Source organism: Lactuca sativa, chromosome 1 (assembly GCF_002870075.4).
Source record: "Lactuca sativa cultivar Salinas chromosome 1, Lsat_Salinas_v11, whole genome shotgun sequence".
Taxonomy (NCBI): Eukaryota; Viridiplantae; Streptophyta; class Magnoliopsida; order Asterales; family Asteraceae; genus Lactuca; species Lactuca sativa.
In genome coordinates this window covers 215,490,878-215,515,639 of record NC_056623.2, presented here as the reverse complement: position 1 = coordinate 215,515,639, position 24,762 = coordinate 215,490,878, and the positions used below count along the sequence as shown (strand labels likewise).

At 37.2% G+C, this 24,762-nt stretch overlaps 1 non-coding gene across 1 annotated transcript; it reads left to right on the top strand.

Annotated features, from left to right (window-relative positions):
- The first annotated feature begins 779 nt into the window (after window positions 1-779).
- Window positions 780-859, top strand: TRNAL-UAG (transfer RNA leucine (anticodon UAG)). The gene has a single exon. It is a non-coding gene; the product is annotated as a tRNA-Leu (tRNA).
- Window positions 860-24,762: the final 23,903 nt, after the last annotated feature.

Genomic DNA, 24,762 nt, shown 5'->3' with positions numbered 1-24,762 from the left:
AAAAAAGAATATAATTTGTCAAATCGAACAAAACATATAAATTAATTGTACTACAATGACATTTTCCCTTATATTTTGGCACAAAATTACAATTTTGTTGTAAAGGCATAGTGTATCACACTTTGTGTTAAAATTATACTTTGTACTAAAATAGTAAAATGCTTTAGGAAATGGAGATAACCCCACATAATATGGATGTAAAAAATACTATTATTTTTTTTTTTTTTGCGTAGTTCTGGGATGTCTTTAGAATTCGTTTAGTATATACTAGGTGTGAGACCCATGTATTACATGAGTTTAATTAAAAAAATTAAATATAAAATTTTAACAATTTGAAAAGTTTGAATTTATAAGAAAAATGAGAAAAATTTAAATTATTAAAATTAATGAGACTTTAATATATTGAATACATTACATATATAAACTTTTTCTAATAAATACTTTACATATATATTACCTTACACATTAAATGTGGAATTTTAATTTAATAAAATGAAAAATACAATAAAATGACAAGTGGAAAATAAAAAATTTAAAAATTCTAGAAAATGTCATGTGTCCAAATGAATGAGAAGAAGACATATGCAAAAAAACTTTCGTTTATTATAATAGCTGTTCATTATATCTCGTTTTGGATACCATTATTTTGATATTTCGTTGTCACGAAGTAACTGTGGAACAACTAAAGAATGTGCATCCCGTCTTAAACTTGCTTTAACACTATAAAATGAACTTGTGAACAAAATTAATAAAACTTGAATCGCAATTCATATCATCTAGACAGTTTGGCCGAGTGGTCTAAGGCGCCAGATTTAGGCTCTGGTCCGAAAGGGCGTGGGTTCAAATCCCACAGCTGTCATATTTTTATTTTTATTTCATCTATTCCTTTCATTTTAGAACTATAAATAGTTAAATACCAATTAAAAAAGTTTTAAATAAGTCATGTATCATTTAACATTTTAACTACAACCAATGACGTTGTACTAGTTACAATTCAATAGTAAACATATCCTAATTGTTTGCACGTTGTACCACTTTCTTCTATAGTAAGTTTTCTATAGAAGTTATCTTGTTTTATATTAATAATCATTACCTTAAGTTATTAATATTGATTTTAATATTTTAGTTTTAAGGCTATCCGGTATCGCACACCTTTTACACATAGAAGCTGGTGTGGAGGAGATTGCTATCGTGAACACCGGCCCAAAGGTTTAATAGTGTGATGCACCAATGTTATGCATTAGTTATCTATTAATAGTAGTTAGTTTTTTTTTTTTTTTTTTTTTTTTTTTTTTTTTTTTTTTTTTTTTTTTTGACGTTCTGAATATTATAAAAATACTAGCAAGAAGTCAGTATATTAAAACAATTATAAGGGAATAGACATATTCATAATATGGTTCTATAACCACACCCCAAATTAACTTTATCTCATTGTTGAAAATTAACTCAGTTTTTTATATCTTTTATTTCAACCCTTATTATCCTTGAACCATATGGAACGTTGTTGACTGTGTTCCGAACACAATTAACTTTTCAGAAACTGTCACCAAGGTGTTGCAAGCTACCAAAACTTTCTTGTTCCCTAAACTACATTTTCAATGCGCTTCAAGTTTTGAAATCCGATAAGGAAACTATCTTTTTAATAGCTATATATCCCTTATGAACGTTTTTTTTACCATCTCCTCTTCATTATCATTTACAAAAAATATCATTCAAGCCCTTATAATTTGTTTTGATATCGAGATTAATATAGTGTTCTTTAAAGTGGTTTTTTCATGTTTTGGGTTTTTCCACTACAAATTCGGCGTTCAACAATTTATTATTTACATTTTGATCGTTAAAAGTGGTATGAGAGCATACTTAAGATCAATACAATGATATGAGGTGAGTAGGAGAAATAGAGCATGAAGTTACTTTAAATTGAAAAACGTTATTAGCAAAAGATAATTGTGTGATGTTGTAGAGTTTGTTGAGAGGATTATGTGGATATAAAGATCATCGAAAACGGAGTTCGTATAAGAAAATTATGGTCGTTTGAAGTTGAGACGAAAGTTCGTTGCTATTTAGAGAAAGTTAATGGAAGTCAAGTCAACGGTCAACCTTTGACCGCCACAGCATGATGGTAAGTTTGCCACGACGTGGCATTGAATGTAAGTCACGAGACACGTGTCCACCGAAGAGTAACAAGTGGCAATTTGATTCCCACGTCGTGGAAAAAGATTCACCACGACATGGCACCTGTCGAGTCACCGAGACACGTAAAGGGAGATAGGACATGTGGCAAATGATGGAGTCTATTGATTACCTCGAAGCGGCGAGTATATGGCGTGAGGCCCAGAGTATATATCTAAGCATTTCGTGTCATTTGCGGGATTTTGGCACACGTGACCGGAGATGCTGCTTGGGAGTCGTTCTCGGGAGATCTTAGCAGAGGTGATATACCGTTGTACAAAAGATACGGGGTAGAGTACGAGATTCATTGAGGTATCTTGTACCCCGTTAATGTGTAATTTAAATATTTGATCATTATTAGATTTGATAGATCTGAGTATGTTACGGGAATTCATGATATGGTGTTGTTATGAACCCGTTGGTAAGATCAGTGAGTATACGTTTAATGATTTAGACGAGACTGTGAGGATTATAAAACATAATATTTGAGAAATACCCATTATGAGAGATTTAGGTGTAGTTTGTTTTTACGAAGTAAACATGTCTGAAGTCTGCGGACCACCTCTACACCCTCTGCAGCAGAAGAGGTGGACCAAACGGCTGCAACATGTAATAAAATGTTTGTTTGTTTTTTAACATTTACAGACTGCTGCAATAAGTTAAAGTAAGGTGTGAAGATGTTTGAAGCCGATGGTCTAGTGCTGCGCCTTGCAACACAAACACAGTAGTGTTGCACGTGTGCTGCGCGGCGCAACAATAAGTGGTCAGGAGTGGTTTTTCAGAAAAAAAAAAAAAAACAAAACACACCTTAGCTAATGTGTCACACCCCCAAACCAATAAAACGGCAGAAACATCTGGGGGGTGGACGACTTCATTGTACAATATCATAACAATTGTATAATAGAGATCAAAACAAATACAACCATCATAATTATAATTTGAAAATAGATACATTGTTGTACGAGTTACATGATTCAAAACAAATACAATATGATGATATAAGATTTAACTGACGTCTTAGCGTCTTATGTTCTAAGCTTGTTGTTACCTGTCTTGTAAAATGATAGTATTTAGTCCAGAAAATCCAATATTTTCTTAAAATGTGTTGTAGTCTTAAAAACCTTAAGACCAAAATGTATAAGTATCGTCGTACTCGAAACTAGTATTATGTAGTTTTAATCTATATAAAACCATTTGAATTTATGATTTCAAAAATGAAAGTTGTTCTGTACTGGAAAAAAATGTAATGTACTGTTATCTAAATAAAACCGTTGGAAAGTGTATTACTCGGTAAACCAAATGTGTCGTTGTTTCCAATATGAGTTCTTATAACCGTACTATGACTGATATGCTTGTTCTGATATTCTTCAGGCGTCAGAATGTTGACGATATTTGTCACCCCAGACCTATCGGTCCAATTGTAGCTAACAGCTAGGGTGCGAGATTATCAGTCCCGTATAGATCTATACATAAGTGTCTCGTTCTCCCTCCAAGAGATTTTGGTTATAATTCAAGACTTTTGTTGGTACTTTGGTAAGTACTTGAAGACGTGTCTCACAAATCACGGATTCAACGAGTTTGCATGTAATGTAATGAAAAACCTTTAGTAAATGAAAATATTACTTTTCCATAGAAAATTTCAGAGTGTATACTAATTATACTTTTAAATAATTATTTATTTGTCCCAAAATTGTATAACAGTGTATCGATCCATAAACTATACCTATTATAGTTTATAATAAACGTTCCGTTTGTAATGAAAATCTTTGTGTGTAAAAGTATCATTTTTCTATGATAATGAGATAGAATGAAATAATTATATCAGTATTTTTATATAATTATACATTTTTATCAACATATTACGAAAAGGTAAAAGTCCTAAAACTATATTTATAAAATTTATTATTATAATCAAATTTGTACCCATATATATATATATATATATATATATATATATATATATATATATATATATATATATATATATATATATATATATATATATATATATATTGTAAGAATAACATATGAAATGGTTGTATATTAACACACGTTTTCTTGTGTTTTACTTGTATTCCCCTTTTAAAATATAGAAAAATCTTGAAAATTGTAGGTGTATAAACTCACCCCGAGTGTGTTCTTGGCTGGATAACGAGGTAAAAACGATGATCTTTCAAGTTATAAAATGTGAAGGTGTTCGTATCCTATGAGTTTTAACACATAATATTGAGTGTAAATTTGAATTAACTAATATGTAAGTGTTATAAAAAAATAATATATTATATAAGGAATATTTTCAACAATTCTAAGAATTAGCCTTGAAAAATAGCCTCCTGGGAATTGTTTGAAGATGTTTCTGGGAATGTTTGATGATGTTCTTCGGAAGATGTATGAAGATTTGAAGATATACTATGTTGATCTCGTTTCTTTGAGAGAGTGATAAGTGAAGGAGTTTTGAAGATGCAAATGAGAATTGTGAGGATGTTTTTGGCCTAATTTTATTTATATGGGGGGATAAAATTGATGTGATGTTTGCATTGGTAAGTGTAATTTATCTCATTAGGAAAAGCACCACCATCTAAAACTGTTGATTTCGGCCTATCTTCACCGAAATCACCTTGAGTTCGGTCCAAGTGAAACCTAGGACTACGGTCTTCGGTCTAGAGGGATCTCGGTCTAGGAGACTTTAGTCGAGTGATGATCTCGGTCTAGTGATACTCTCGGTGTAATAACGTTCTCAGCCATGACATGAGATTTCGGCCCATTGCTACCGGAACTCCATGGATTTTGATTCCCAAAACCGAAATCTCCATAGCAATGTATAAATTTATGCTTTATGTCATAGCTATTTGACTTTTGTTTGAATTTTGTTGAGCTGAAATAGCCGGTTGGCACATTATACCCTCGTTAGAAGGAATTTCGTCTTAAAATTAGTTCTAGAGTGGGTACTCATTAACTAGGGAAAAAACGTGGGTAATTTTGTTTCATCTGGTCTTCTCATTCCCAAGTGAATTCAGGTCCTCACTTGGCGTTCCAGCGGACCTTCACTATTGGTATAAGGCTTTGTTTCGTTCACGTAAACTCCCTGTCCATGATTTCCACAGGTTCCTCTATGAAGTGTAGACTCTCGTTTATCTCGATTTCATCGAGTGAGATTTCAGAAGTCTCGTCGAACAGACACTTCTTTACATTGGCCATGTGGAAGGTGGTGTCACACGCCGAACCAGACGGCGGAAACGTCCGACGGCTATTGTGACTTAATTGAATATCATCACAATGATTATACATGAATCATAACATCATTCATCACCATGCATTGAAATACTACAACTGATATTGATTACATTTCCATAACATAAACCGTTCGATACTAATTTAAGCAAAACAACATGACATCACTGGATACATATTCTTTGGTTTACCTGTTACCTGAGAATACAAGGATTTTGGAAAAATGTCAACATATGAAATGTTGGTGAGTTCATAAGTAATGTTGTAAAAAAAATGATTTTTGTGAAGTTTGAAAACCCAGAAAATCCGATATTTTCTAAAAAGAGTATGGTATATAAGAAAAAGATTGAAGATCCGTAAGTATGCTTGTCGATTTTTGTAACCATGGATAATTGTTAAACTTTGTATACGTCACATAGGTAAAAGTGTTGAACTTCCCGGGAAAACCCGATGTTTTCCCAATACATAAAATTACGTGTCTTATTTATTATTATACCGAAACGACGATTGTTTTTGATTACCCAGGTGACATTGGATTAATTATGGGTTGTGAGTTGTTATAATCACGCATTAATGAAAATGACTAGTTTATAACTAGTAATTACAAACGATCCCTTAGGCGTCGTCCGTACTACTCACTTAATCCAACCACCCTGACTTCTCATAGCCCCACAACCGAGGAGAAAGGAGGGTATGAAGCCCCCTTTATTTCGATAAGTTGTTCAAGGCTATCGGGAATGCGAAAGGCGCTTGGCCCGACTCGCATTTGACTTCTCGACTTCATTAGCAGTACCAATGGACCCTTGGGGCCCAACAACACAATAGAGCTATTGAAAGTCCTTTTACATGAAATTAGGTCATAGAAGGCTCAATAACATGTAAGCGAGTTCCCTTCGGGCCTAAAGATCATGTTATTAGGCTAGCAAGGCTCAACAAGCATGATTTTAAACTTTCAAGCCCAAAGATTGAATATTGACGCCTCGTAGATTTCGCGTGTTTATTGAAGTACTATTGTTTATTGATTTTTGATTTGTTATTGATTCGAGACCGAATCAATTCGTTGGTAACAATATTGGTGTTGAAAGTGTATTTGTTATTACGTTTCGCCGGTAGTCGTGGTACTCGTATTTTATCTTAAGGGAATTATTTGTTTAAAAGTAAGAGTTTACCTTTTCACGACCCTTCTTGGATAAAATTTACACTTTTAGTCCTTTATATAAAAGAATTTCCATTTTAGTCCTTAAACCCTTTTTTTTTGACACTTTAGTATCAAAACTTATTGAAAAGACATTTTCAGCCCAAATTTATTTGATAAACAGCTTAAGTCCTTCAAAAATGAAGTTTTCTCGGTTGGAACCCCCATTTTCGCAACCTTTATAGTTTTGGCCCAAAATGGAAAATTTTTGCATTTTTGATCCCTTTTTAATTTGAAAAACATTTTTGACCTTTGAATTGGTTTTAATACACTTGTAATCCCCTGTTTTACAGAAAGTTGCATTTCCAGCCCCTCAATTTCAAAAATCTCGCAAATTGGGGCTTATTGGGCCGAAAAGCCTATTTTAGCCCATTATGTTCAAAATTTACATTTTAAGCCCCTCAAAAATGTTGATATTCAGAAAAATTATTTTAGAAACTGTTTGGACTCTTTTCAACCTCCAGAAATTATCATTTTTCGTTTTGGGCCCTTAGTTTTGTATTTTTGACAATTTAAGCCCAAAAATGGGTTTTATGTCCAATTATGTTCATCCTAACCAAATAAACTATTTTTCTTGACTTGATTAGTGTAAAATGGTGTAAGTTATGTTTATTTCATTCCTCATGTTATAGATCTCAGTTTTTAGGTACTTTTTGGCTAACATAATCATCATAAAACACATAAAGTCATACATACAAGCATAAAATGACACAAAACATACATTTACTCATAGATCTACACATTTTCTTGTATTCTCCCCCATAAAAACTCATAAAAACCAAAAGAAAGGGGGTATGAAGCTCACCTTGAGTTGTAGTTTCGGTTTTGAAGAAGATTGGAAGGAGTTTGATGTTGTTTTCGGCCCTAACAAGCCTTCCTTTGATGATTTCGAACTTAGAGGGTTTCTAAGAGAGTGATCATGATTTTGCATGGATTAGAAAGAGATTTTTGATAAAACAAAGAATCTAGATCATAGATCCAAGCATGATCTTACCTTAGATGAAGAATTTGTGGAAATATCTTCTTGAAAAACCTTCTAAATTTCGAGAACTTGATGATGAGTGGAGGGAGTTTCCTTGAGAGATTTGTGAGAGAAATGTGTGTTGTGTGTGCTTGGAATCAGCCGAGAGCAAGAGAAAGGAGAGAAGTGTGATTTTTGAAGTGAGTTGCATGAAAACATGAGATGGCATGGATGTTTGAAGTGTAATAACCTAGATATCTTCCATGAAAAGATTAAGTGTCATGCAAAAGTCAACTTCTTCTTCTCCCTTTGGGCTTGGGCCGAGAATTAGAGAGGAAGAGAAAAGAATTGGGCCTTGTATGCTTAAGCCTTTTTCATGGTTATGTTAAGTGATGTTTGGTCCAAATAATCAAAATGTGAGTCTTATGACCTATCAGGGCTAAATTAGGTTAATTATGGCCCAAAATGGTTCATATAATTAATTTATTTCATTCTAGGCCCAATATGGCCGAAAATATTGAAATAAATGAAAGTGGGTCCAATTAGAGCCCATTTAAGAGTTTTATGCCCAAGATGCTCAAATTGGAAGCTTATTGGTCCATTGGGCCCAATAAGGAAGTCCTAGTCCAAAATGGACTTAAACAAGAACTTCTAGGGTTCCCAATTGCTTATTGACTACTTGAAATGCTTGCATGGGGTGTTTGATTGAAATTTTGTTGTCATAGAGTATGCATCATACATGCTCTTATATCTTTGATTCATAATTTGAGTTAAGTGTTGTAGTTACATGGCATAAAAATTTCTAGTTGCGACATCATCCCCCCGTTAGAGGGAATTTCGTCCCGAAATTCTTTTGAAAGCTAGATTTGAGAATGCTAGAATAGGTGAGGGTACTTTTGCTCATTTGGTCTTCGCGTTCCCACGTGAATTCTGGCCCACGCTTCGCGTTCCACCGTACTTTCATGATCGGGATGTGACTTTGTTTAGTACGCTTCACCTCCCTGTCCATGATTTCGACTAGTTCTTCAATGAACAGGAGATTCTCGTTGATTTCAATCTCGTCAAGGGGAATGACGAGAGTTTCATCTGATAGGCACTTCTTTAGATTGGAAACATGGAACACGGGGTGTACACTGCTTAGCTCAGCGGGTAGCTGCAGTTTGTACGCCACTAGACCTATTCGGGCAACGATCTCGAAAGGTCCAATGTATCGTGGGTTCACTTTTCCCCGTTTCCCAAAACGAATGACCCCTTTCCAAGGTGAAACTTTTAACAGCACTCGATCCCCGACCTGAAACTTTAAGGGCTTTCGCCGTTTATCAGCGTAGCTCTTTTGTCGGTCGAGCGATGCTTGTAGTCGAGCTCTGATTTGAACTATCTTTTCTGTGGTTTCATGTATGGTCTCCGGTCCCGTTAACGCCTTGTCCGATGCCAGTTTCTTTGCTAGTTGGGTGTCGCCCACCTCAGCCCAACACAATGGTGATCTACACTTACGTCCATATAGTGCTTCGAAAGGAGTGACTTTGATGCTCGAATGGTAATTGTTGTTATACGAGAATTCAACTAAGGGTAAGTGGGTATCCCAAGACTTCCCAAAGTCTATCACACATGCGCGAAGCATGTCTTCGAGCGTCTGGATGGTTCATTCGCTTTGATCGTCCGTTTGTGGGTGATAAGCGGTGCTCATGTCGAGATGGGTTCCAAGTGCTTTCTGAAGTGATTGCCAAAAACGTGAAGTGAATCTACTGTCTCTATCTAAGATGATAGACACCGGTACTCCGTGAAGTCTCGTGATTTCTCGAATGTATAATCGTGTCAGTCTCTCCATCTTGTAGGATTCTTTTATGGGCAGTAAATGGGCGGATTTCATTAGTCGGTCAACTATTACCCATATAGTGTCTAATCCATCTAACGTCTTGGGTAGCTTGGTCACAAAGTCCATGGAAATCCCTTCCTATTTCCACTCGGGGATCACCGCTTGCTGTAATAACCCCGAGGGCTTCTAGTACTCTACCTTTACTTTGTCGCAAGTAAGGCATTTGCTGACATAGGTGGCAATTTCTGCCTTCATTTTAGGCCACCAATAATTTAATATCCAAGTACATGTTGTCCGAACCTGGATGGATGGAGTATAGCGTCTTGTGAGCTTCATTCATGACTACCTCCCTAAATCCTACGAGTTTAGGGACCCAAATATGGTTCATGAAATAGTATACTCCATCCTTTTTTACCTCTAGATTCTTCTCCATTCCGCGTAATGCTTCACTTGCTATGTTTTCCGTCTTCATGGCATCTGACTGGGCTACCCCGATCTGAGTGGTTAGGTGAGATTGGATGGTTATTGAGAGAGTTTTCGCACGACGATTTGAGTACTCCTTCCGGCTCAAGGCATCAGCTACCACGTTGGCCTTGCCTGGGTGGTACTTGATTTCACACTCGTAATCATTTAATAATTCAACCCATCTTCGTTGCCTCATATTCAGCTCTTTCTGATTCAAGATGTGCTAGAGACTCTTGTGGTCCGTGAAGATGGTGCACTTCGTACCATAAAGGTAATGCCTCAAAATCTTCAGAGCAAAGACCACTGCTCCCAATTCTAGGTCATGGGTCGTATAATTCACTTCGTGTGTCTTTAGTTGGCGGGATGCGTAAGCTATCACTTTTCTATGCTGCATGACAACGCAACCTAAACCCTGATTTGACGCGTCACAGTAGACCACGGAATCTTCCGTTCCCTCTGGTAGAGATAGTACCGGGGCACTGCATAGCGCTTGCTTCAGGGTTTAGAATGCAACTTCTTGCTTGTCCGTCCATTTGAATGGCACGCCCTTTTGTGTAAGCGAGGTAAGTGGCTTGGCGATCTTAGAGAAGTTTTGAATGAACCTCCTATAGTAGCCTGCTAGGCCTAAGAATTGGCAAATTTCTGTGGGTGTCGTCGCGACTCCCCATCCCTTAACGGCTTTGACCTTAGAAGGATCCACATGAATTCCTTCCCGACTAACAACATGACCTAGGAAGTTCACGCTACGAAACCAGAACTCACACTTGGAGAGTTTTGCGTATAACTTTTCCGTTCGCAGGGTTTCCAGGATTTGTCAGAGATGTTGTCCATGCTCTTCTTCGCTTCGGGAATAGACTAGAATGTCGTCAATGAAGACGATAACAAAGTTGTCGAGGAAGGGTCGACAGATTCGGTTCATCAGGTCCATAAATGCGGCAGGGGCATTTGTTAGACCGAAGGGCATTACGACAAATTCATAATGTCCGTAACGAGTTCGGAAAGCGGTTTTGGGAATATCCTCTTCCCGGACCTTGAGCTGATGGTACTCGGACCATAGATCTATCTTAGAGAAGTAACTAGCTCCTTGGAGCTGGTCAAATAGATCATCGATTCGTGGGAGTGGATAGCGATTTTTGACAGTGAGTTTGTTTAGCTCTCTGTAATCGATGCACATTCTAAAAGATCCGTCCTTCTTTTTGACAAAGAGGACCGGAGCTCCCCATGGCGAGTAGCTGGGTTGGATGAATCTCTTGCCCAGGAGTTCGCTGAGTTGGCTGGATAATTCCTACATTTTAGCAGGAGCTAGCCGGTAAGGCGATTTAGCGAGAGGGGTTGCTCCTAGAACGAGATCAATTCAGAACTCAACTTGTCTCTCTAGGGTACTCCAGGAAGATCTTCAGGAAATACGTCTGGGAATTCACATGCTACTGGAATGTCTTGAATGTTAACCTCTTCCTTGGTTTTATCCACTATGTGAGCCAAGAACGTCAAATCGTTCTTTCGTAGATGCTTCTGTGCCTGGATGCACGAGATGAGGCGAAGGTTCGTGCTAGGTTTGTCTCCGTAAATAACTAGGGTTTCGTGATTGGGAAGGTGAAGGCGAACGGCCTTCTTGTGACACATAATTTCAGCATGGTGGGGGCTTAACCAGTCCATGCCAATAATCACATCGAAACTCCTAATGGAAACAGACATTAAGTCTATTCGAAAGACGTCTTGATTCAGGGTTAGGGTACATCCGATGTAGATTTCCCCAGTGGATTCGGTTTTCCCATTGGCCATTTTCACCGTAAAGGTTTCATTGAGCTTCTGGGGTTGTTGTTTTAAAAAATGTTTAAACTTATTTCTCACAAAGCTTCGCTCTGCTCCGGTGTCAAATAGGATGCATGCATAAGTGTGGTTTAGGGGAAACATACCGGTAACAACAGCGGGATCCTGAATCGCCTCACCCTGACCCATGGTCAGCACCCTTCCTGTTCCTCCATTTCCAGGATTGTTGTTGTTAGGACAATCTCGACGAAAATGCCCAGTCCTTCCACACCCATAGCAGGTGTAGCTAGGTCCTACATTGTTGCCGCCGGTGTTGGTGTTGTTGTTGTTGTGGTTGCTTCCCTGTTGTTGATTCTGAGGAGGGTAAGTCCTGCAGTACCTTGTCATGTGCCCCCTTCCGATTGCAATTGGTGCACTACATCTCCCTGCATTCTCCATTGTGATGGAGACCGTACTTGTTGCACTTGGGAAGATTACCGGAATATGGTCTAGGAGCACTTGGAGCAGCTGAGGCTGGAGCATGTGGTATGGACGGAACTTGCGCGGTTGCAGCATTAACCGCCACTATCTGCTGCTTCTTGGAAGTTTCAGAGCCTTGACGCCCCTTTCTCTTGTTGTTCTTCCCCTTCTTGCTATCATTTTCCTTCTTGGCTTCGGTCTCCGCTGGCTTCTCACCATTCTTGTTGTTGTGGTCATACATCTTCTTGGCCAATCTCTTAGGACTGTCGAAAGTTTCGGGATTTGCAGCTATCACGTTTCCTTGGATCAGGGAGGTTAGTCCCCAGATGAATCGCTCGATCTTCTTTCCTTCTGAGGTGATCATGCCAGGACATAACAGAGACAGTTCGCTAAACCTTGATATGTAGGCATCTATATCAACATTCCGGACAGTGAGGTTCCACAGCTCTTGCTCCATTTTCTGAATTTCACCACGAGGGCAGTATTCGGCCATCAACATTTCTTTCATTTCTGTCCATGGCATGGAATTGGCTACGGGGAGTGTCATGGCTTCCACATGTCTGTTCCACCAAGTGAGCGCTTGGTCAACAAAAGTGCATGCAGCAAACTTCACCTTCATCTCTTCAGGGCAATCGCATATCTCGAACACCGATTCCACCTTCTCGATCCGTCGTTTCAGGGTGATCACTCCTCCAGTGCCGTTAAAGGTTCGTGGTTTGGCGTTTGTGAAGTCTTTGTAGGAACATGTTTTGGTGGGTCCTTGATTCATTATGTTGTTCGAACTCCCAGCCCCTTGTCCGTTGACTCCTTCGTTGTTCCCTTGGTGAATTTGTGCTATTGCTGCAGTGACCACAACAGATACAGGTGCCTGGAATGCAGTTGAGTCAACTTCGGGTGGGGTTGGTCTAGGGTTTCCGCGAGTGGGTCGTCGAGGCATCTTTCTGTCAAGGAACAGAAAGATGTTGAGTATCTGTGCTTTTTGTGCGAGGGTGATCCTATGAGCTAGGTGTGTGGCACTAACTTAGGTACTTTCACAATTTGGCACACAATCATGGATTCGTACACATAACAGGTTACAACATCAAAGTAAAACACATAAAAGTTTACTAATAATATCCGCATTTGATACATGAAAATTTTTGCTCGAAAAAGCATTCATAAGTGATATTAGTTCGACAACATAACGGCTCTATGAGTAGTGTAGTCACTTAAACATAGAGTCAGGGTACATAGCATAGATCCTAATGACCTAGGAAGATAAGTCCATCCCTAATCGCGATGCGATGTGCCTGGGGGTGGTGCTGAGGAAGTGGATGCTCCCTGAAGACGAGCCACCTGTCGTTCGGCGTCCTGGAGTCGAGACTCCCACCTCACCTGCCTCATACGGAACTCTCGAAGAACGTCCCGTGTCTCCTGCTCTGCACGCTCGACCCTAGTCCACAACTGGCGTACCTGGTTGGCGGTGCTCTGAGCGAGGTCGCCGGTGTTCCGTAACCGTCTCACCATGACCGGAAGGGCTCGATCGGCCGGTCCTCCGTCCCTCAGGTCAAAGAACTCGCGTGACATGCCGAACGGGGGTCGCTGTCCCTGCTGTCTGCTCCATCTCCAAAGATCAATACCCCAGGGGGTTGTAGGACTAGTGGGGCCCACCCAGTAAGCGGGCACCCTAATCGGGTAAGGGGGGTTGATGACTTCGGACTCCGCGTCCGAATCACCCCCTTCACTGTCGTCGGGTTCCTCCTCAAAGCTTCCTTCATCTTCTGGTTCGGCAGGCTCGCCCTCGACTCCTGCCTCCGGTTCCCCGTCAGATTCCTCCTTGGGGTCTTCCTCAGGCTCTTCATCTAACCATCCGTTATTTTCCTGGTTAGGGAAGTAAGGATCTCCAGGGTGATGGAAACCAGCCATGCTGTCTGCGAGAGTGTATAAATATGCTAACATTATTCCTAGGATGCTACAACTATTGTACAGACTAAACAGATGTTCTGTTTTTGGTGATAAAGGGGTATGTTTTTAGGTTCCCTAGCTCTCACGATCTCCTCAGGACGTGTGATAGTTATACCTTGGAGGGAATGTAGTTGATCAGGCTACATCCACTCCTTGATATGACTAGAACAGTTCTGGCTTAACCGAGATACTAGCATTATCTTGTTTGGTTCGGTATTATGTTCTTGTTCCTAATACAAGCAAGGGTGTTTTATTGTTCTATTTTACTTGTTTTGTTTAGAGTTGTGTTAGTCCCTCTTTAGGTTTATAGTTGCATATCAATGTGTGGTTAGAAATGCTAGTTCACTATAAACAGAGCTCTGATACCAACCTGTCACACCCCTGAACCAGACGGTGGAAACGTCCGAGGGCTATTGTGACTTAATTGAATACCATCACAATGATTATACATGAATCATAACATCATTCATCACCATGCATTGAAAAACTACAACTGATATTGTTTACATTCAATACATTGTTTTAAACATTACATTTCCATAACATAAACCGTTCGATACTAATTTAAGCAAAACAACATGACATCACTGGATACATATTCTTTGGTTTACCTGTTACCTGAGAATAGAAGTATTTTGGAAAAACGTCAACATATGAAATGCTGGTGAGTTCATAAGTAATGTTGTAAAAAAATGATTATTGTGAAGTTTGAAAACCCAGAAAATACGATATTTTCTGAAAAGAGTATGGTATATAAGAAAAAGTGTGAAGATCTGTAAGTATGCTTGTCGATTTTTGTAACCATGTATAATTGTTAAACTTTGTATACGTCACATAGGTAAAAGTGTTGAACTTCCTGGGAAAACTCGATGTTTTTCCCAATACATAAAATTACGTGCCTTATTTATTATTATACCGAAACGACGATTGTTTTTGATTACCCATGTGACATTGGATTAATTATGGGTTGTGAGTTGTTATAATCACGCATTAATGAAAATGACTAGTTTATAACTAGTAATTACAAACGACCCCTTAGGCGTCGTCCGTACTACTCACTTAATCCAACCACCCTGACTTCTCATAGCCCCACAACCGAGGAGAAAGGAGGGTATGAAGCCCCCTTTATTTCCATAAGTTGTTCAAGGCTATCGGGAATGCGAAAGGCGCTTGGCCCGACTCGCATTTGACTTCTCGACTTCATTAGCAGTACCAATGGACCCTTGGGGCCCAACATCACAATAGAGCTATTGAAAGTCCTTTTACATGGAATTAGGTCATAGAAGGCCCAATAACATGTAAGCGAGTTCCCTTCGGGCCTAAAGATCATGTTATTGCGCTAGCAAGGCTCAACAAGCACGATTTGAAACTTTCAAGCCCAAAGATTGAATATTGACTCCTCGTAGATTTTGCGTGTTTATTGAAGTACTATTGTTTATTGATTTTTGATTTGTTATTGATTCGAGACCGAATCAATTCATTGATAATGATATTGGTGTTGAAAGTGTATTTGTTATTAAGTTTCGCCGGTAGTCGTGGTTCTCGTATTTTATCTTAAGGGATTTATTTGTTTAAAAGTAAGATTTTACCTTTTCACGACCCTTCTTGGATAAAATTTACACTTTTAGTCCTTTATATAAAAGAATTTCCATTTTAGTCCTTAAACCCTTTTTTTTGACACTTTAGTATCAAAACTTATTGAAAAGACATTTTCAGCCCAAATTTACTTGATAAACAACTTAAGTCCTTCAAAAATGAAGTTTTCTCGGTTGGAACCCCCATTTTCGCAACCTTTACAGTTTTGGCCCAAAATGGAAATTTTTTGCATTTTTGATCCCTTTTTAATTTGAAAAACATTTTTGACCTTTGAATTGGTTTTAATACACTTGTAATCCCCTGTTTTACAGAAAGTTGCATTTCCAGCCCCTCAATTTCAAAAATCTCGCAAATTGGGGCTTATTGGGCTGAAAAGCCCATTTTAGCCCATTATGTTCAAAATTTACATTTTAAGCCCCTCAAAAATGTTAATATTCAGAAAAATTATTTTAGAAACTGTTTGGACCCTTTTCAACCTCCAGAAATTATCATTTTTCGTTTTGGGCCCTTAGTTTTGTATTTTTGACAATTTAAGCCCAAAAATGGGTTTTATGTCCAATTATGTTCATCCTAACCAAATAAACTATTTTTCTTGACTTGATTAGTGTAAAATGGTGTAAGTTATGTTTATTTCATTCCTCATGTTATAGATCTCAGTTTTTAGGTACTTTTTGGCTAACATAATCATCATAAAACACATAAAATCATACATACAAGCATAAAATGACACAAAACATACATTTACTCATAGATCTACACATTTTCTTGTATTCTCCCCCATAAAAACTCATAAAAACCAAAAGAAAGGGGGTATGAAGCTCACCTTGAGTTGTAGTTTCGGTTTTGAAGAAGATTGGAAGGAGTTTGATGTTGTTTTCGGCCCTAACAAGCCTTCCTTTGATGATTTCGAACTTAGAGGGTTTCTAAGAGAGTGATCATGATTTTGCATGGATTAGAAAGAAATTTTTGATAAAACAAAGAATCTAGATCATAGATCCAAGCATGATCTTACCTTAGATGAAGAATTTGTGGAAATATCTTCTTGAAAAACCTTCTAAATTTCGAGAACTTGATGAAGAGTGGAGGGAGTTTCCTTGAGAGATTTGTGAGAGAAATGTGTATGTGTGTGTGCTTGGAATTGGCTGAGAGCAAGAGAGAGAGGGGAGAAGTGTGATTTTTGAAGTGAGTTGCATGAAAACATGAGATGGCATGGATGTTTGAAGTGTAATAACCTAGATATCTTCCATGCAAAGATGAGGTGTCATGCAAAAGTCAACTTCTTCTTCTCCCTTTGGGCTTGGGCCGAGAATTAGAGAGGAAGAGAAAAGAATTTGGGCCTTGTATGCTTAAACCTTTTTCATGGTTATGTTAAGTGATGTTTGGTCCAAATAATGATAAATGTGAGTCTTATGACCTATCAGGGCTAAATTAGGTTAATTATGGCCCAAAATGGTTCATATAATTAATTTATTTCATTCTAAGCCCAATATGGCCGAAAATATTGAAATAAATGGAAGTGGGTCCAATTAGAGCCCATTTAAGAGTTCTAAGCCCAAGATGGTCAAATTGGAAGCTTATTGGTCCATTGGGCCCAATAAGGAAGTCCTAGTCCAAAATGGACTTAAACAAGAACTTCTAGGGTTCCCAATTGCTTATTGACTACTTGAAATGCTTGCATGGGGTGTTTGATTGAAATTTTGTTGTCATAGAGTATGCATCATACATGATCTTATGTATTTGATTCATAATTTGACTTAAGTGTTGTAGTTACAAGGCACAAAAATTTCTAGTTGTGATAGGTGGGGTGTACGTTACAAAGTTTCTTAGGTAGTTGAAGTTTGTAAGCCACCGAGCCAATCCTGGCAAGGATCTCGAATGGCCCGATATACATTGAATTTAGTTTTCCATGTTTTCCAAAACGTATCAATCCCTTCCAGGGTGAGACCTTTAACAATATGCGGTCACCAACCTGGAACTCCAAGGGTTTTCGTCGTTTATCTACATAGCTCTTTTGTTGATCTCTAGATGCTTTAAATCGTTCCCAAATTTGGATGATCTTCTCTATTGTCTCCCTTGTGATCTCAGGGTTGATGAGAGTGTTGTTAGGAACTTGCATCTTTGCTAGTTGTGTCTCACCCACTTTAGCCCAACACAACGGTGATTTGCACTTGTGTCTGTAGAGGGCTTCGAATGGCACAACCTTGATGCTAGTGTGATAGTTGTTATTGTATGAGAATTCGATGAGTGGTAAATGGATATCCTAAGCCTTACCAAAGTCTATCAGACAAACTCTCAACATGTCTTCCAGCATCTGAATGGTTCTCTCTCTTTGCCCGTCAATCTAGGGATGGTACGCTGTACTCATGTCATGTTTGGTTCCCAAGGACTTTTGTAGTGATTTCCAAAACCTTGAGGTAAATCTACTATCTCTGTCAGATATAAGGGTATTGGCACACCTTGTAATCGTACGGTCTCTTTAATGTACAGTGGTTAGCTTTTCCATCATGTTGGTCTCTTTTATTGGTAGGAAGTATGCGGATTTGGTTAACCAGTTAACGGTCACCCAAATAGTGTCAAGACCACCCGTTGTCTCGGGCAACTTAGTGATGAAATCCATGGTTATCCATTCCCACTTCCACTCGGGTATATTTGGTTTTTGTAGTAAACCCGAGGGCTTTTGGTATTCTACCTTGAATTTGGCACAAGTTAGGAACTTGCCTAAATAGGTAGAGATTTATAATAGAAGTTTATGTACAATAAACTTATGATTTTTAATAATAACTCCTAAAATAAAATTCTATGACTTGATCCATACCAGGTCCTTCTATAATCACTTAGTGTATACAAGTTATATATAATCAATATTGAACAGACCGTTGAATAAGTGGTTCTACCCTAAGCCCACAACCAAACAAGGAACATGATTTAAAGCGGAATCACAAATTCTAAGTCTGTAGAATTTTAATTATATATAACTCTAATGTATACACTTAGTAATCATAGATTACTAATATGGTTCCTTAGTTTCTACGTGAGTGAAGTGATTAATTTGGGTAAGATAGTATTTACAACTGCTTTTTTCATAGTTACTGTGTTTAATTCAAATTAATTTTGACTTGTCGTACGGGTGGTATTTTCGGAAGGTCTTCTAGGAATACATCAGGAAGGTTGCAGATTTTTGGAACATCCTTGATGTCTTTTGCTTCTCGTTTCTCATCCATAATGTGGGCTAGGAAGGCATGGTATTCCTTGCGTAGATATTTCTGAGTCTTGACGCAAGAGATGATTTGTAGGTTCATGCCAGTTTTGTCGCCATAAATGACGAGGGTTTCGCTACTTGGCAGATTAAGGGGAACGACTTTTTCATAACACATGATATCGGCATGGTGAGGATTTAACCAATCCATGCCAATGATGACGTCAAAACTTTTTATTATGACCAACATTAAGTCGATTTGGAAAGAATAGTTGTTTATAGTGAGGGTACATCCTATGTATATATCGTTAGTGTTGGATTAATGTCTAAGTCCATAACTATAATTGGTAAGACTTGACCCGACCCAGCATGGTCCATTTGGGTTGCATGGCATCATGCACTTGGATAGCCTAAAATGAGAGAAATAAGACACTTATGGTTATTAATGTATTATAAGTTCTAGTATATTAATAATAAGAATAATAAGATTATTTAATTAGTATTGATCAAGAATTAATCTAGGATTAATTAAGTGATCAAAAGAAGACTAATTAAATATATGGGTTGATTGTGCAAATCATCCATAACTTATATAGTGGGCCAAAGCTCCATGGATAATCAAGTTGGGTTAAACCCATAGGATGCTCCATGGAGGTTACATAACCCATCGGTCATGGAAATGAAAGGTCATGACAATTAGGGTTTACATGGTGTAACCCTAATTGTAACACACTATATAAGCATCAGATTATTCACCAAAATCGGCCACTAGAGTGTGTAATAGAAGGGCTAGCCGATTTTTCAAGAAGTGTAGAATTCTCTCAAGTTATTCCAAATGTATTTGGTGTTGTGTGAACCATTTGAGGTGTCACACTTGGGGCACTAGGCACTCAAGCTTCATGAAGACTTTCTACATAAAGAGGTATGTATTTTATCTTGTTATATTCATTGTTTTGTATGCTAGATTAGGATAATACCTTGGATGTTCATATTTGCATGTATAATAGAGAAAACATAGATCCAAGGTATTTAGGGTTGCATGGACACTTAGGAGTGTTAGATTGCTCAAAACCCAACAATGGTATCAGAGCCTAGGCTTGTTTTCTTGTTATACTTGCAAAAGTAGCTGAAAATCGAGTTTTGATGCTGTCTGCCCAGCAGACTCGCCGAGTCCAAGGCAAAATGCATCCAACTCGCCGAGTTGGTTCGTGCACTCGACGAATTGGAACCCCAGGCAGCATAAATTCGACTTTTTTTGGCCGGAATTGGACTAGGAACATTACTCTAAGATGTTTTTGGACTTATAAATGTGTTTTTGATGTGGTACTATTCATGCTAATCCAATTTCAAAGATAATTGTCAATAGATTCATGTTTTGTATTAGTTTAAGGTTTAGACTAATTACATGAAAAAGTTTGATGTGAATTATCTTGTTCTTATGAGTTGCTTAGATTAATAGAAAAGTTGAGTGAAATAGTTGTTTTCAATCCAAATTAATCTAAGAGTTGATTCTAAAATGTGTTTTTGTAACTTGTCCTCAAGTTATATGAAAAGTCACATTTAAGTTTCATAAAACTCATAAAAGTTGGCAAAGGTTACAAAATGAAGAGTCTAGTTCTAATTAAATGGTTTTATGACTCCATAACTTGTCCTCAAGTTATGGAGGACCAAGAGCCTCTTCATTAAATAATAAATAAAAAAAAGTGTAACCTTAATTAATTCCATAAGTTATAAAATAAAGAAAAAGTTAATTCTTTTATTAGTTTAAAGTCTTCCATAACTTATCCTTAAGTTATGGAACTTGAAGAGTTTTTGGATTAAAACTACTTTAAACACATAAGTTATGGAATTAATTAGTTTTGAATAGTTTCAAAACTTGCCCTCAAGTTTTGGAATTTGAAAATTTTTCTCTTATGAATACTTTAATTCCAAGTTAGCCCTTAGAATTTTAAAAGTTAAAATTCAACCCTTATACTTAATAATATTATAAGTTAATAATATATATATATATATATATATATATATATATATATATATATATGTATAAGAGTAAAGTCAGTCTTACCGTTGGTAGGCCTCATTCACGAAGCCGGTCTATAAGGGGGGGGGGGGGGGTATAAGTTTACTGCCTATAAAATGACAGTTTAATGGGTATCCACTATCACCCACCGCTTCCTTGACCGGTGGAGGGTCGTTAGCCGAACGGGTTTGAAAGGACTATAATTCTCCCTTCATTAAAAGTATTAATGATAAATACTAAGTAACTAAACTCTTAATAATACTTAATCTTAGTTACTTAGGAAAATGTGAATAAGGTGCTAATCCATGAAATTACACTTTGCACTTTGTTTAAGTCTGTTAGTGGAGCATGTGTGGTTAACCGCCACACTAACTCGTATTTGACAAGGTAGGCAAAGGGTAACTTAATGTTTATCATAGTATCGATGGAGCGTGTGTGGTTAACCGGCACATCGATTGAGGGGTAACCACTTAAGGGTACCAAGTAATTTGCATGGTTACTTCACACCTTGTTTTGTGATCCTCGGCATCCCAGTCACAAAACCTGAAGGGTACACTCGAGATTGAAACATGCCATTGAGCAGTTCGATGAATCTCAAAGATCTAGGAGTTTCAAAACCAATTAAAACCTAATAATACATTTCGTTTATCTTGGTGGAAATTGGTGAATCGTCATTCACCTACCTTCAAATATTTTATAGCTTGGATTACGACATCCCTCTTCTAAGTTATAAAATAGTTTGTTGGGTCCTAGCCTTAATATTTCATATTGGTGTCATATTAAGGACTTTAGACCAACTATCTTGAATATCTCCCAAAAGATGTCTGGTTTAGACAGCTATGATCTTCCCAAATCTCTTGAAACAAGCTTTCCTAAATGAAGATGATGTCCCATGGAAATCATACTTCTGTCACCTCCTCCAATTATTCTCCCCAACCCACAAGTTCAAGGTCACTCAAGCCCTATTGGCAAGGCAAGGTCTAGGTGTGATCACATCTTGGAGATGTAGTCACATATTGACAAGCCGGGAGAGTTGGGTGTCAAAGTCATGAGAAAGTTGGTGGTTCAACTACTTTCTAAGTCACATAGTGAGTTCTTTTGGAACGCCTTTGAAACAGACTATGACAAGACCCTTAATGATCTTATCTATTTGCTAAGATCAACTTCCTAAAACTTTATGGACATTGACAATGATGACATTGGATATCTAGTAAAGCTCTCTCTTCCCAGTGGAAAGGGATCGGCCATAGTCAACTCGGTTGACCAAATGGTAAAGAGAAAACCTAAGTCTGTGATAGTCCCATGTACCATTACCAAAGGGTCCATATGTTTATATTGCCAAAGGAAGGGGAATTGGTTGCCAAGCTGACAATTTACCTAAGGGTGTTAAAGTCAATAAGTTTGACTCTAGTTCAGGTAAAGTCCACTATCTAACTCTGCTAAGTTTCTATTATGAGATTCTTGATATGATGTGACTGGGTCACATGTTGATGTTTTAAGAATCAAAGAAAAGTAAAGAAACTTAAAGGAAGAATATGCTGAATCTGATCGCGTAGATGGATTTCTATCGCATAGTTTGAAGATCGGATTCTTGAGCTACTTCTTAGGAGATATGAACTATTGCTTAGGAATAGATAACAACAAGTTTTCATATGGATTGTAAGGATAGTTTTTCCGCAAAGTTTTTAAAATAAAAGGAAAAATGATGATTTTATTTATTTTAAAATATGCTTACAATGGCATTTGAGGAAAAATTGTTGCTTATATGATTCCATTAAGAGCAAGATTGGAAATATGAATTTGATTCTTTCATTTGTGGTAGTGTCTAAATTTACCAAATAAGGAAAGATTCTCGTCACCCAAGTTTCAGTTGGATAGAAACTTGGAATCATGCAAGTTGTATAGCATCATGAATGAGAACTTTCAAGTATTGGAAAAATTAAGACTAATTACTTGTTCACATGGATGTGTGAGTCAAGTGAAGGACTAAGGGATCGAGTACACATTCTTATGCATTGGTCAAATCCACCACAAAAGATCGATAAGGCTATTCATCATAATTTACTATAGCTCAGTAAATATGGTTATACTTACAAGCTTAAGTGGAATTCTGAGACATTGGAAAGAGGTTCCAATGTATGGCAGAGCGAATAAGAAGAATCAACTTAGGCAGAAAGATAAAAGTTTCTCAAATCTGAAAAGATGGGAGAGTACTTTAGTATCAGTTTTGTGATCATCTTAATGATTAAGAAACCATAGCACAATTAGTTCTCTAAGGAAGAGGAATCTTGAATTGTTGAAATGGTTAAATGAAGAAGATGAGTCATACTTCGTTTCAATACAAGTCTTAGAGTCATACTCCAAGATTGTAATTTGAGTGACATGTCTTAGAAAAGGTGTAAAACACATGTCAAATGTAAGAGTAAAAGTTTCCTACTCTTGCACATTTGAAATTGGTAAGTTGTGATGTTTTGGATAAAACAAAGACCAACTAAGGCCAATTATGTGAAGTGTTTGTCTTGATTAGAATCCAAACTATCTCTTGGATGTTTGACAAGGAAGTCTTATAGGTCAAGAGGACAGTGAGAGTCTTACAGGTCTTGAAAGTCTCAAGAACTAATCAAGAATAAAACCTGAAGTTCTTCACTAGCACACGACTTGAGGTTTATAACCTATCATGTTGACATATTTTGTGCCCATTCCAGTTAAAGTTGGATTTGCATATGAGTTCTTAGAGTTCTCAATTGGTTGCACAACAACTTGGAAGCAATAGCAGGCCCTTGAGCTGCCAGGTGGCAAGAAATTAAGATTGAGTTCAATCCATATGAGTTTGGATTTATGATTATCCTTGTCTTGTAATTATGGTTTTGACTAATTCATATGGGTAGGAACTCATACACCATAAAAATCTAAGTGTCATAAGGTTTCTCTCTAATTCATGAAAATGATGGTGAGGAAACACTTTCACTAAGTAGATTTTAGCTAGATAGCAATTGCGATATTTGCATTCTCAAAGTCGTTAGTGGAGCATGTGTGGTTAACTGGCACACTAACCTGGACTTGTGAGAAGTGGCAAAAAGGTCTAACCATTATGATTACAACATCCCTCTTCATAATTGTTTAGACACACCTATGAGCTATCTAAGGGAAGGTGTATGATTTTGATAAATTTTAGGGTTTAGGTCATTTTTGGTCACTTAACTTTTGGTTTTGTGCTCATTTGGTCACTTAACAATTTTTAAGTTTTAAAAGGTCATCAAACTTTTGACTTTGTGCTCATTTAGTCACTTAACTTTTAATTTGGTCACATTTAGTCACTTAACTTTTAGATTTGTGCTTATTTAGTCACCTAACTTTTAAAATTGTGCTCATTTAGTCACTAAACTTTTGAAAAAGTTTAAAAGTTTAATGACTAAATGAACACAAGTTTAAAAGTTAGGTGACTAAATATAACCAAACCAAAAGTTAAGTGACTAAATGAGCACAAAGCCAAAAGTTTGATGACCTATTAAAACTTAAAAATAGTTAAGTGACCAAATGAGCATAAAACCAAAAGTTAAGTGACCAAAAATGACCTAAACCCTAAATTTTATCAAAACAATCTAGTATCAGAAATCTGAACTTTGGTAAGAAAGTCAGCTAATTTCTGAGTACGTGTCAAAGCTAGTGAGAGCATAAGTGTTATGCTAATAATCATCATGTTAGTGGGAGCATGATAATTATGATAAAGGTTGCAAGTTAGCAATGTTAATTATAGAAAACAAAAAGGTTTCAATTGGGAAAAAATTGTTTTTCTATAATTAAGGGAGATGAAATTATACTTCATCTGAAATCTAAAAGCTTAGATTGAGGTTTTAATCGTATTTAGTCAAGGATATACATATGAATTTCATGTTGGAATGGCTCAACATAAGGAAATTCTGTATATGGGTCCATT